The sequence below is a fragment of the Lycorma delicatula genome, chromosome 4 (genome assembly GCF_047948215.1).
Source record: "Lycorma delicatula isolate Av1 chromosome 4, ASM4794821v1, whole genome shotgun sequence".
Taxonomy (NCBI): domain Eukaryota; kingdom Metazoa; phylum Arthropoda; class Insecta; order Hemiptera; family Fulgoridae; genus Lycorma; species Lycorma delicatula.
This window is the reverse complement of record NC_134458.1, coordinates 181,338,242-181,350,855: the sequence shown is the minus strand read 5'-3', so window position 1 is coordinate 181,350,855 and position 12,614 is coordinate 181,338,242. Positions and strand designations below refer to the sequence as shown.

Here is a 12,614-nt window from a genome sequence, read left to right as displayed (position 1 = left end):
GAAAATTGAATTATTGTATAATTAAGTTGGATATTATATTAATAAGCAATTTTTCGAAAGAGAGAAAAATATAGAAATTATTGTGATGTATAATGATTCATGATGTGGAGAATGATGATCTGAACTTCTGAAAATGTGTTTAGTTACTTTATTCATTTTAATGTGCTTGACTTTATTTATTATATTTATCCTATTTAAACTTATTTGAAAATTCATTGAAGATTTCAGGTCGACAAAATGATAGAATTTACGAAAAATATCTTTTATTTGGTTTGGGCTGTTTGATGCTCTATGTTCGTAAAATGCAAATTTTGTTATAAATTCGTTTAGTTTTGCTTCACAAAGGTCATTAATATACACCAGAAACAGTTCCGCTGAAAGTTCAGAACCCTGAGGGACTCCAAATTTTACTGATGTGCTAGTATTTAAATTTATTATCTATTTTGACTTGCTGGGTTCTGTCTGAGAGAAAACTCCCAATCCAGCCGTTACACATTCCTCTGATTCCTGCATTATGGAGTTTATTTAATAGAATTTCGTGATCAACAGAATCAAGCGCTTTTCTGTCTATCAAGAAACACATTTTTAATTTTTTTTACACCATTATAAATGTACGTCAACACTTTTGACATAGGATACTCTGTGTTTAGTCCTTCTGTAAATCCAAATTGGGTTTTGCTATTAAACTCATTCTGGATTAAAGATTTAGACAGCCTGTTTCTAATTATCTTTTCCAGGAATTTTACAAATACAGGTAAGAAGGCGATAGGTCTGGAGTTATTCGTGTTGTCCTTGTAACCTTCTTTGTAAACAGGAACGATGACGGCATTTTTTAAATCTTCAGGGTATTTGCCTGTTGCCATACTGAGGTTGTAAAGAAACGCTGAACATCTGAAATATAATCGATTACCATATTAATGGTGTCAACATAATGCCTGGTACTTTCATCAATAACTGGTGCTTTCCTGTATTTAAAGGATTTAACTAAGTTAAGTATTATAATATTTGTTGTTGAGGTGAAGAACATTGAGGGATTACAATTTGCTAGAGAGAACAGCGTGTTGTAGCGAAATATGCTATCCGTATCTCGTTTATTCATGTTAGATTGAGATAAGTTAAACAACTGTATTAAATGATCATTCAATTCGTTTGCAATTAGTGCTTTATGTGTTATAGTTCTCTGGTGATCTGTTTCAGTAGACGTATTTAGTTATTTGGTTTATGTTCTCCAAATAGTTTATTGATAACTTGCTATCTCTTTTCAAATTTTCCTCCTTAATTTGCTAAAATTTACTGGTGGTATTTATTCTTTGAACTCTGTAGTTTCTTTTTCAAATTCTCGCGGTATTTAACATAAGATTATAATAATTTTTACTTTCCCAGCTGTAGTGCCTTACGGAGACATTTAAAAGAATCCTTAAAAAAATGAGAGATAAATAGAATTAAAGAACTTATAAATAATCTAAATTAAAAAAAAATCTATTTTTTCCAGGTGGACGTTTGTGCGCGTGTACGTACATATGTATATTGGCCTGTATTTGGTCTTATAACTCTGGATCATATTGACCGATTTTCTTCGAACTTGAACCTTCTACCTTCTACCACTTGACAGATACTACCTTCGGGGAGAATGAATATTTAATTTTTACAAAAATTGGAGAAAGGGAGATTGTGTTTTGGTAAAATAAAATTTAAAATCTTTATTGGGCGCTTTAACAAAACGTTTTTCTCACAAATGTTGAAGTTTTTTTATTAGAGACACAATTACCAAAACTTTTATTTAATATTCACCCCTTCCCCCAAAAATGACATATGTTTTTCCGTTTTAGCTATATCTTGGTTCAGAAAAGGAGTTAATGGGAGATTTTTGCGTATGATTTCTTTATCAATAGGCCTTCAAGTCACTGCAAAAAAGGTTTTTCCCCGTCCCACTCCAATGATCTCTGGTAACAAAAATATTTTTTTAATTAAAAATTCGAAATTTTTTTTTATGCAGCATCGCAACGAATCATTAACTATTTACGCGTTTTAATAAATAATCTTTAATCTTAATATAGCCTGTAACACTCCGGATTACAAAATGAAGCTAATGATAAAATTTGGTAGCGATTAGTTTAGCGGTTTTTGAAATTTTTGCTAACATACAAACAAACGTTTCCTCTTAATAGATGAAAAAAAAACTGTTCTGCTAACAAATAGTGGTAAGAAAGGATTAAAACTGTTAGAAAAGCCACTACTTTTGGCAAACGAAACAATCTAATTAGGGCAACTGGTGAACTTCGAGTACAGAACAAGAAAGGAGACCAAAAGGAGGATAGCAGTTGCTTGGAAAAATATTGGTCACATAAATCCATTATGAAAAACAATCATGTGAATAATATACAGAAAATTAAATAATTAAATTGTTGTGCTACACCTTGTTTTACCTGCGGTTGACAAATTTGATCTTTACCGAAGAAATCCATACAAATTATGAAGGTTACCGGATGATCAATGGAGAGAAGCGTGTTTGGTATAAAAAGGAAAGACAGAATTAATTGTGAACAGATAAGGCAACACACTAGGGTGGCAGATGTAGTTAATTGTAATTAACTAATATATAGAGCATTCAAGAAATTGAAGTGCAAATTGGCTGGCCACTTGGCAAGGTTGAAAGATAGGAGATGGGCAAAACAAGTTACGTTTTGGAAATGTTTCTATAAGAAAAGGAAAAGAAGTAGACAGAAGAAACGGGGAAGGATGATTTGGAGGAGGATACCGGTATTTGTTATAAATTAGCTTTAAATAGAAAAGCACGGAGTATTGGGGGAGAAACCTATGCTCAGTAATGGGCCTGGTTTCAAATGTCATGGTTTAAATGATCTTTGTTAAATAAAGAAGTAATTTATCTGGAAGTTATGTGTTACTTTTTATTATTCTGAATATAAAGATTTGTGTAAATTTGTTCATTTATATACAAAATGTAAACATTTTAAACTGAAACCAAAGAAAATATTTATTTATTTTTTATAAATTTGCATATAATTCGACATAAAAAATTCATGATTCTACTTCCACTCTTTCCAGAGATATTAAGAAAAATAAAAACCACATATATATGTCCATACATACAAAATGTAAATAACCCCACAGGGTTATTTTTTAGCAATTGTATACTGTTATGAAATCACCTTCGATTCCTTGAATATTGAAAGTATAGATTTGTTACAAAACGTTTATTGTATATTTTCTACTTTTTTAAGCGCGGTATTGAAAAATTCCATTACTTAACTTTACTAATTGACCGATGAGAAGCTATTGTCTGATGGTGAAATTTACACTGGATTGAAGTCGTATATTTCCGGTGAAAATAAAGTATTTGTGTGTCGTATTGGAAATACTTAATTTTAAACAAAAATTTTTCCAGCTGGGCGACAAAATGAGGCTTATAATTTTCTTGCCGAGGCAAAATGGAACGCATTTCGTGCCACAGGACCCTGGTGTCGACCAACAAACTATACGTGTGATTAACTATAAGATGCACAAAGCCTTTAATTAAGTTAATTATACGACCATCAACAATCATTGATTATTGTGTTGGTTGTATTCCTTATGGATTATAAGTAACCTGTCGTTGTCTCGGATTGGAACAGGGCAAAAAGTAATTTCCTGATTCATGTTTGTTATCACCGAACATCCATTAATCCTATACCGTACGTCTATGATTGTCCTTTTGGCGGCCGGTCTTTGCCTCATCAATTTCTTTCAACCGGGCTCCTAATTTAAGAAATCATTTAAAATACTGTCACGCAAATTTCCTGAAGTTAGAGTCAACACACGTCTGTCGAGATATAGCTTATCGCATAAAAATTAAGCGAAATTGACAACACATAGAACGCAACAAATTTACGAATTTTTCACGTGGAAAATTTTGATTTTGGAATAATCATATTGATTGAGAAATTTTTACGTTGCATTGTATCATAAAACTTTCTTCCGTTTATTATTTAATACATGAAAGTGGAAATCTACGTCGTTTAAAGCCATTACTTTATTGTATTTCAGGGGGTTACATTTATACATCAAGAACAGATTTAAAATTTATTTAATTTTTTATTCGTTCTGCAAAATTAAAATGAAATTAGTCAGTGTAAGTTTGAAATTTGTAGATACAAATCGCCTTTACAGGAAGCCACAGGAATTACACAGAATGCTAATCACAATGGTAGGTACAGAGAACTGTATATTTCTCAATACTATTTTATCTTTCCGACTGTTAAAATGAAAAAAAAAAATGATTTTATCGGATTACTTTTCTAATATGTATTTCAATGTTAAAGAAATCAGAGGTGGATCCATAATAGAAGATAATTACTTATTTTTTCACATTTTTTGTATTAGGGGGCCTTAAAACGTTAAGGCATGTTTTAAAAAAACGGGATCCATAATTTTGACCTTTATAATACTTTTACTTATTATAATGATATGATTTATACGAGTATAATATATTATTATGTACCGATCAGAAAAAAAAAATTATTTATTAAACTCTACACGGTAAAAATTTTAGTCATTAAAGTAATTATACTGTGCATGATTAAAATCTCTTAATATACTACACCTTTTTGATTTTCAGATTGCTGATAATATATAAATTATACTTGGTTCAAAATGATGATAAACACTTTATACAGTCATTCAACAAACCGAATGCACTTGGGTAGAAGTATATTAGATATTGATTTCGATAATACGTATGTGTTTAAAGTGAAAAAGCATGCTGTGCAGGAAATAATACAACCCACTTTGCTGATTTGTTTTATACAGGGTAAGGATTTTCATTTCTAAATAATATCTGTTAATAGGAAATTGAAGTATTGCTAAGATTAATGAATTTTTATCATTATTTTCATCTTTTCTTAGAAGAATAAAAAAAAAAATGTATCATTCTACAAACCACAGTGGTGGTGTGATAGCGTCTGATACTTTCATTTTAAAGGTTTCGGTAATGAATCTCATTCAATCTTGGGATCTTTTATATTCTACAAATTCAGGTTACTTATCGTAAAAAATATGAAATGTGTGATAAATTTAAATGGTAATTGGGCAGGTAAGCCGACAAAAAAATCGATACAATCAAACGAAACCTTTAAGGAAGAATTTATCTTAATCTGAAATTTAACTTATAAATAAAATTATTTGCACGAGCTCTTTTCTTGAAACAAAATTTTCTTAGCCTTTTTTATTAATTTTTTTTCCATTAAAAAGTGGATGAAAATTAATGAGTTAAAATTTTCAATAGCTAAACATTTTTATTTTTATCTCTTTTAAGAAAAAAATCCTCTCTTAATCCTTCGGAAAAGGATCAAGCATCCTTCTCTTTCATGTATATCCCATGTTTCACATACGCATAAAAACGATTACACATCGTTCCTAGTAGACTTATATATAAATATCCCTTCGCATCCTTTATATTTCTTAATAAAATTACAAATCTTTGAACGACCGTATAAAAAATAATTCAAATATACGTAACAGATTGAAACACAAATAATTAGATATTAACGAAATTAAATGTTGATCAATCTACACCGCGCATTTCGGAAAGAATGTCAACTAACCTTTCTCTTTTTTTTCTCCCTCCCTCTTGTCTTTCTCTTCAGCCCTTTATAACCTTTTTACTGTTTTTTTAGACGGTTAAGTATTAACATGATTTATTTACAATATACAAGCTACATTATTTTGTATACTGAGTGATTCACAAGAATGTTAACAAAGTTTAGCACATATTCTAGTGGTGGAAATAAAGAAGAAAATTCATATAAAAATAGGTTCGGAAACGCTTCGTTATCGAGTGTCGGCTGGCAAAAAATTTCGCTCTAATTTCTGCGTCTCTGATAAAATTAAACCGGATTATAATTCTTGGGATAAATTTTGTGGGTTTATGTGAAATATGATCTGGGAAATTGAAAAAAAATAAGTCCCAGAACTGTATTTTTAATATTTTTTTGTAAACTCTAGGGTAAAACACAAAAGATTGGGTCGAAAAATGGACGTTGTTTGTTTGGTGTAAAATAACTTTGTTAAATGACCAATAAACACATATAACGTTTTGCAAAATTCGTAGAGAATTTGATTCTGAGTAAAATGGTACGAAAAACAGTCCACAAAAACTAAAGAAAAACGTAGGAATTTCGAAGTTTATAAAAAAAGCATATCAAAATGGAACAGATTTTAACTAAGTATTAAACGAAACAAAATTTTCTATATGTATATCTGCCAATATGTGTATCCGCATGGGCAGATTTGAACTAGGTATTAAATGAAAGAAAATTTTCTATATGTATATCTGACAAGTTATGAATAGTTATAATTTTAAAAATTAATGGAGTAATCTTAACATTAGTGGAAGAATAATTTTTAAGTCCATTAGTGGATTAGTGAAGTGATGGCATTGAGAGTTTTGATATTTCTTCAGGAATGGATTGGATATTTTTAAGTAACAAGGGTTGCCTATACACCCTTGTCATCTCGTGTTCTTCTGGGGTTTAAGTCTGTTTTCTAGATGATATGCATGTCAAGACTGGTCTTTTGACTTAATCGCTATTTTAATGAGGGTGGGAAAGTTTTAGCTTGCGAAAAGTGCTTATGAACACAGTAGTCGATGCCCATTATATCATACAAAAAAAAACTAATTAGTTTTATTTGTGCAAATTTTGAGCCCTTAACAAATCGAAGAATTTATACAGACGTTTATTTATGATTTATTTATTTTATTTTGCTTCATTTCTCACTTCATCTAAACACTTAATTTTTTTTAATTTTCTAGTAACCGGTACTTAAAATTACTAAATTAGAATAATGAACATGTTTTATTCAACTGAAAACAAATTAACTGATCAGTTAGTGTAGTAGTTAACAGTACTTGTTTCTAAATCGGTTAGTGTTGGGTTTGATTCCAAGAATAGATTTTTGCATTTTTCATCCACTACTTCATCATCAATGTAAAAGCATTGGAGGATCTTTTTCATTAAAATAAACTTCTAAATATTAAAAAAATCATAATTCGATCAGACAATGATCGCCTCAAGGTAATCTTCACACTTACTTCCTTTATTCTGTTAAAATGTTAAAGACAAAATCGTATGTAGCTCAGAGTAACAGAACCAAAGCTGATAAATCGTTGAATCTTATCTGGTTGAGTTGTGGTGGTGGCGATACGGTACAAACAATATGGATGATATTTTCGATTAATAACAAATAACCTATGTCACGTTGTAGAGTTTGTCCCACTTGGTAAATTTAAACGTATCAGATGTAATAATAGCAATATATAGTCGCGTGTTCGAGGTTCGACACGGATACTGGGAGACTAACTAACTAAATATTTCTTACAAGTACGATTTACTACTCTAAAACATATAAAATAAAATAAATAATAATAATAATAAATATATATAACAAACAAAATAGTAGTTCAAATAAAAAGACAAGATTTATTTAATGACAGTTAAATTATAAATACCAGAATACAGTCCAGCATAATAAAAACATTTTAATGACCGATAGAAACTCATATTACATAAACAAAAAGATAACAATAGAAAAGTCTAAAGGAAGTACAATTCACTTTCTGAAAGTATTATTATATTTGCTGTTTATAAAAGAACTACACTATGTGAATGAATATAAAACTGTCACTTTCACTACTTTTTACCAATAACTCACCGAACTCAACCACTACTCACAAAGGGATACTTGTGATGCACTCTTCACTCATTACCGACACTTACTCTTATCGCTGTGATCACGAATGCGCCGAATACACCGAATACAGTCACAAAACTAACTACTATCTCTTTCCGCTGGTTCCCAGCAGTATTTATACCTTCTGGCCTGCAGAACCAGGACCCGACTATTCCTTTTAATTGTTGAAGCGTAATAATTTTCATTGTCCGCGCCCTTACCCTGAGCAGGACGGCTGAAGGGGTATAGTAGAGTAGCACCCCGGGTGGCTAGGGACCGCCTGGGCAGTTGATTGGCCAGAGGTAGGCGTGTTGGCATCCAGCCACACTTAGATAGAAATTGTGGTGCTTATTATTGAATCTTAGCTGTCGGCGGAACGGCGACTGCACTGCCGAGGGTATGGGTTACCATGCAGCCGTGAGGTGTAGCACAGTTTTGACGAGGGCAGTTTTTGAATGAGCAAACATCACTGTCGGCGGGATGACGACTGCACTGCCGAGGGCATGGATTCCCATGAAGCCAGTTTTCAAAAGAACATGCAGCCATGATGATTCCCATCATTCCGGTTTTCAAAAGAACTTTGAGTGAACCCGGCTAGGAACGGGTTGGTGTGGCGACCGGAAGCGTCACAAGGCGGATGTCTTCCCCTACGGGGTTAGGATGTCCGCGCCCTTACGTTTTCCTATATATTCTTTTTCCGGTCCGGTAACCCTTTTGGTCGAACAACAGCTTTTGGAGGTGCCATTGCCTGTATTACCAAGAACAGATTGTTAAACGGACCTGTTACTCTAAGAAAAGAATCCCTGTTAGTTCCTTCTAGATTCTTCTTTACATTATTAGTTTTTTCTTTCTTCTTAATTGGAAGAAATCCGTTACCAAGGTTCGTTATACTGGTCCTGTTACAACATTCTAAATGCAATATCTTAACCCAAACTAAATAAATTATTTACTCATTAATAATAGATTAACTTAAAAATGAAATAAATAAAAAATAGTAGCCTGAATTGGGAATTGCAATGCTGAATTTTGTATGAACATAATTTTAATACACGCTTAGAATTCCAATTTAAGTACGCGTTATACTTTCGCTGATAGAAACTGCTAAATATTAACGGAAAAAATTCGTAGGACATTTAAGGTTAAGTATTAAAATTAAACGGTAATTGGTAACCAATGTTTACACGCCAGGACGAAGTATTTATTTCATTTTGTAGAGCAGTGTTATTCAAATAAATCGTTTATTTGAAATCATTTTTATTTTCTTATATTTAAAATATTTGTTATAAATAATTAACAGTAAAACAACAATCTATGGTATTTCAGGTGGATCATTCATATAATTTATATGTATACGTACGTATGTTAATAATTATTAACAAAGTTCTCCAATTAAAATATGTCTGCCATTGAATCATTGTTGATTATTGTGTTAATATTTGTTGTAGCCATTGTTTATTATTGAGTAGTTACTCAAACGGTTGTAATAAACTCAAACAGTTGTTGAGTAGTAATAAACAGTTGCTTATTCAGAATTAATGTTAATTATTTAGTCAACGTGTATTTGTATGTTTATTTATGTTCTTGTATATTAATAATAAAACAATTATTTCGACTGATAACATTTTCTATTTCTGACGACTAAACATAAACTTTTGTTTTGCATCAATGTATTATAAAATTTTGAAATTTGTAAACTATTAATCGATGTGAAAAAACCTTACATTATATAGTTTACACTTATTACATTACACTTATTGCGTGTCCTGGAAATGTTGGCCAAATTTAAGAGATTGATTCAGGACATCAAAATATAGCTTTTTTAAAATACGCTTTTATTTAAAATGCGTTCAATAGATTCGGTTATTTGGGAGCCTCGCGCTTTCATTTTTCATAAAATGAAATTATAGATGAATATTGCAAACAAAATTATTTAAAACCTTTCGGTTAGCATACATTAAATTTATAAAAAAGTTATTTAATCCCTTGTTTTCTTTGAACCTAGGTGATTTTTGTAAATAAAGTAATTTTACATACAAGTGAAGTTTTTATTAGTAATTTTACAAAGAAATAATTTAATGTGTATTTTGTACTAAATTTACATTTTTTTTTTTTTTTTGGCATATAAATGTATTTTATACGTTTTAAATAAAACAGTATTTAATTTACTTTTTTTAATTTTTAAGTTGATCATTTCCTGATATGAATACAATTATTCAATTAAAAAAATGATTTTGTAACAAAACTTTTGTGGTTAGTCGCAGGATAATCGGTAAATTATATAAACAGTGGTATTTTTTGGAATTAACCGATATTTTCAATAACGAATAAGAATGAACTCAAAAACGAGAAGAAAGAGTTAATTATGAAAGCTTTGATAAGCGAAATTAAAAATTAAAGATCTCGTTATTAACCGACTGAACAATGCCAGATTAGATTATAACATTTCAGTGTTTATCAAAAATAAGTAGCTTCAAATTCGAAACAGCAACTTAACGATAATTAGAATAATGGACTCTAACATTCGTAGTAAACATATTTAAAGTACGTACATACCTCCATTCTCAAAACTATTTTTAACACTGAATCTTCCTGTGTTGGAATCGTTGATTAAATAGCGATTTTAAGCTCCTCCCATTCACCATCCCTACTGTAATGGCCTCTTCTGCTTTGCCCCTCCCGCTTTAACGGTTAAACAATTTTTTAAATTAATCCTGTTTATTTAGTTTAACAATTTAACATTTTTAAATATTACATCGGATTGAGTGTTTATTTGTTCATTAATTATCTCCTATCATGTTAACTTAAGCTTGAATATTTCCATGTTTGTTTGGAATATTTAAACGTTTCCCCTTTTATGCATAATATTTTCATGGATTTTATCACTTTGTTGGGAATATGTCCTTCTTCTATCAAATATGTGTTATGTTTTTAAATCAAATGAGTTCTGCAATAAAATTGATAGGAAAAAGACATATTCCCAACGTAAATTTAAAATCCATTAAAATAATACATTACAGCCAAAGCACTAGAGGCCATGACAGTAGGAATAGAGAGTGGGAGGAGCTTAAAATCGCTATTTATTCGACGATTCCATCACCGGATGACTCAATGTTAAAAGTGTTTTGAAAATGGAGGTAAGTGAAGGTACTCTGAGACGCGTCAACTACGGATGTTAGAGTGAAAAATGATAGGAAGAGCAGAAAGTAACATTCAAATCAACTGCTTTTTGATTCTGTTGCAAAACTGAAGTCAGAAGTTTGAAATTCCAAGAAAAATTCCACCTTGTCGTATATCTTCAAAACTATATTACAATTTGGGAATTACCTTACGCATTGGAAAATTTAACTAATTAAAACAATTTTTTAGACTAATAATTTTGTATGTTAATATTTATCTTTACCTATTGTTTTCTGTTTTATTTTTATTGCATATTACCTCCCTATATTTTAAGATAATGTTAATTCTAAGATTATTCTGATTTTTATTATTATGAACGGTTATGGCAAATATATCAAAATAATGTTGGAGATGACCTAATTTACGTATTTATTAAAATTTAAATTAGATTTTATGTAATATAAATTATGTAAGGAAGCAACAGAACTGTTTTGGGTTTGTAAAGGAAACTTTGGTGTTGAGGGCGTGACAATGGAAGTAAGGCGACACAGTTAACTGAAACAGTACTCATCGAATTTACAAGTTTATAGTTCTGTCTATTGATTAATGATAATGATATTCTCTTTGTTTATTTACGCTCTATTTATTTTTATTTTAGTATCTTGTTCTCTGAATTGAATATCTTCTTATATATTCGTTGTGGTTATAGTAAAGACGTATTGGATCTACTTAGTTTAAAAACATCATTTATAAGCAGAATTCTTATGTTTTATTTTATCAAATTTATACTTTCTCCCTACTTAAGATCTTTAATCTATTTTTATCTGTATTATATATTTTTAAATTCTTTTGTATGTTTTTTTTTTTTACTATTCATCTCGCGTCTGTTTTGGAATGCCAATGAATTTATTAACTTACAATATTTTTCGCTCTCTATTGATTAACAGTTAATAATAATAACTCTTTATTTTTAATATTTTGTTTTAAAATAAATTATTTACAAAAAATTATTACAATATATAATCCGCAATATTAAGCACAGATTGTACAGTTTAATTTAAAAATCGTCAGCTAGAAAGTTGGGATTATTAACATAAGATGAAATAATGTAACCTGTTAAGATTCATTTTATTTCTTTTTCTTCGTAATTAATGTAAACAAACAACTGTCATGTTCTTCTCATTTACTCAATTAACTGATGTTATTATTTATTAGTGCTGATATGATATGATGAGATGTTATGTTATTAGTACTGATATTATTAATGATGTTATTCTATTTCATTAAAATGTATTGTTCGCTATGATCTAACCTTGTTATTAACACACAAAAAACAGTTCTAGCTAGATTAACTTGTAACAGATTTAATATAAAGATAATTGTACACTTAAACTCACCTCAATTAATACAAAATAATATAAATCAAAATGTAATAAATTGATTAATATGATGTAACATAAAGTGAATAAAAGATGTGTTTAATGAACATTTGAGTGTCCGGCCATTATTAATGTAGATAATTAACATAACTTACGAATTGCACCGAGGCTGTGATTATCGTACATTACACTATCAATGAAATAAAAACACTACTTAGTAATCTTAGTAGAATAATATACATAGGTAAAATAATACTAAATAAAAAAATAAACAGATTACTGCTAATACTATCACGATGTAATTATCCTCGTAGGAAAAAACAGTTCCCTTTAATACAAAAAAGTTTGTTACAGATAGCAAAATGAAATTTAAAAAAAACTAAAACAAACAAA

The 12,614-nt window shown here is 29.9% G+C and overlaps 1 protein-coding gene and 1 long non-coding RNA gene across 8 annotated transcripts in view; one reads left to right on the top strand and one right to left on the bottom strand.

The window, feature by feature from the left end:
- The window catches only part of LOC142324123 (cell adhesion molecule 1-like), a 508,688-nt gene that overhangs the window by 139,880 nt on the left and 356,194 nt on the right, over nt 1-12,614 (bottom strand). The gene's annotated exons all lie outside the window — the stretch shown is intronic.
- LOC142324127 (uncharacterized) overlaps nt 1-12,614 on the top strand; it is a 415,902-nt gene that overhangs the window by 292,732 nt on the left and 110,556 nt on the right. The window contains exon 2 of the long non-coding RNA XR_012756223.1: nt 4,616-4,807. This is a non-coding gene — a long non-coding RNA (uncharacterized LOC142324127). The remainder of the gene's footprint in view (nt 1-4,615; nt 4,808-12,614) is intronic.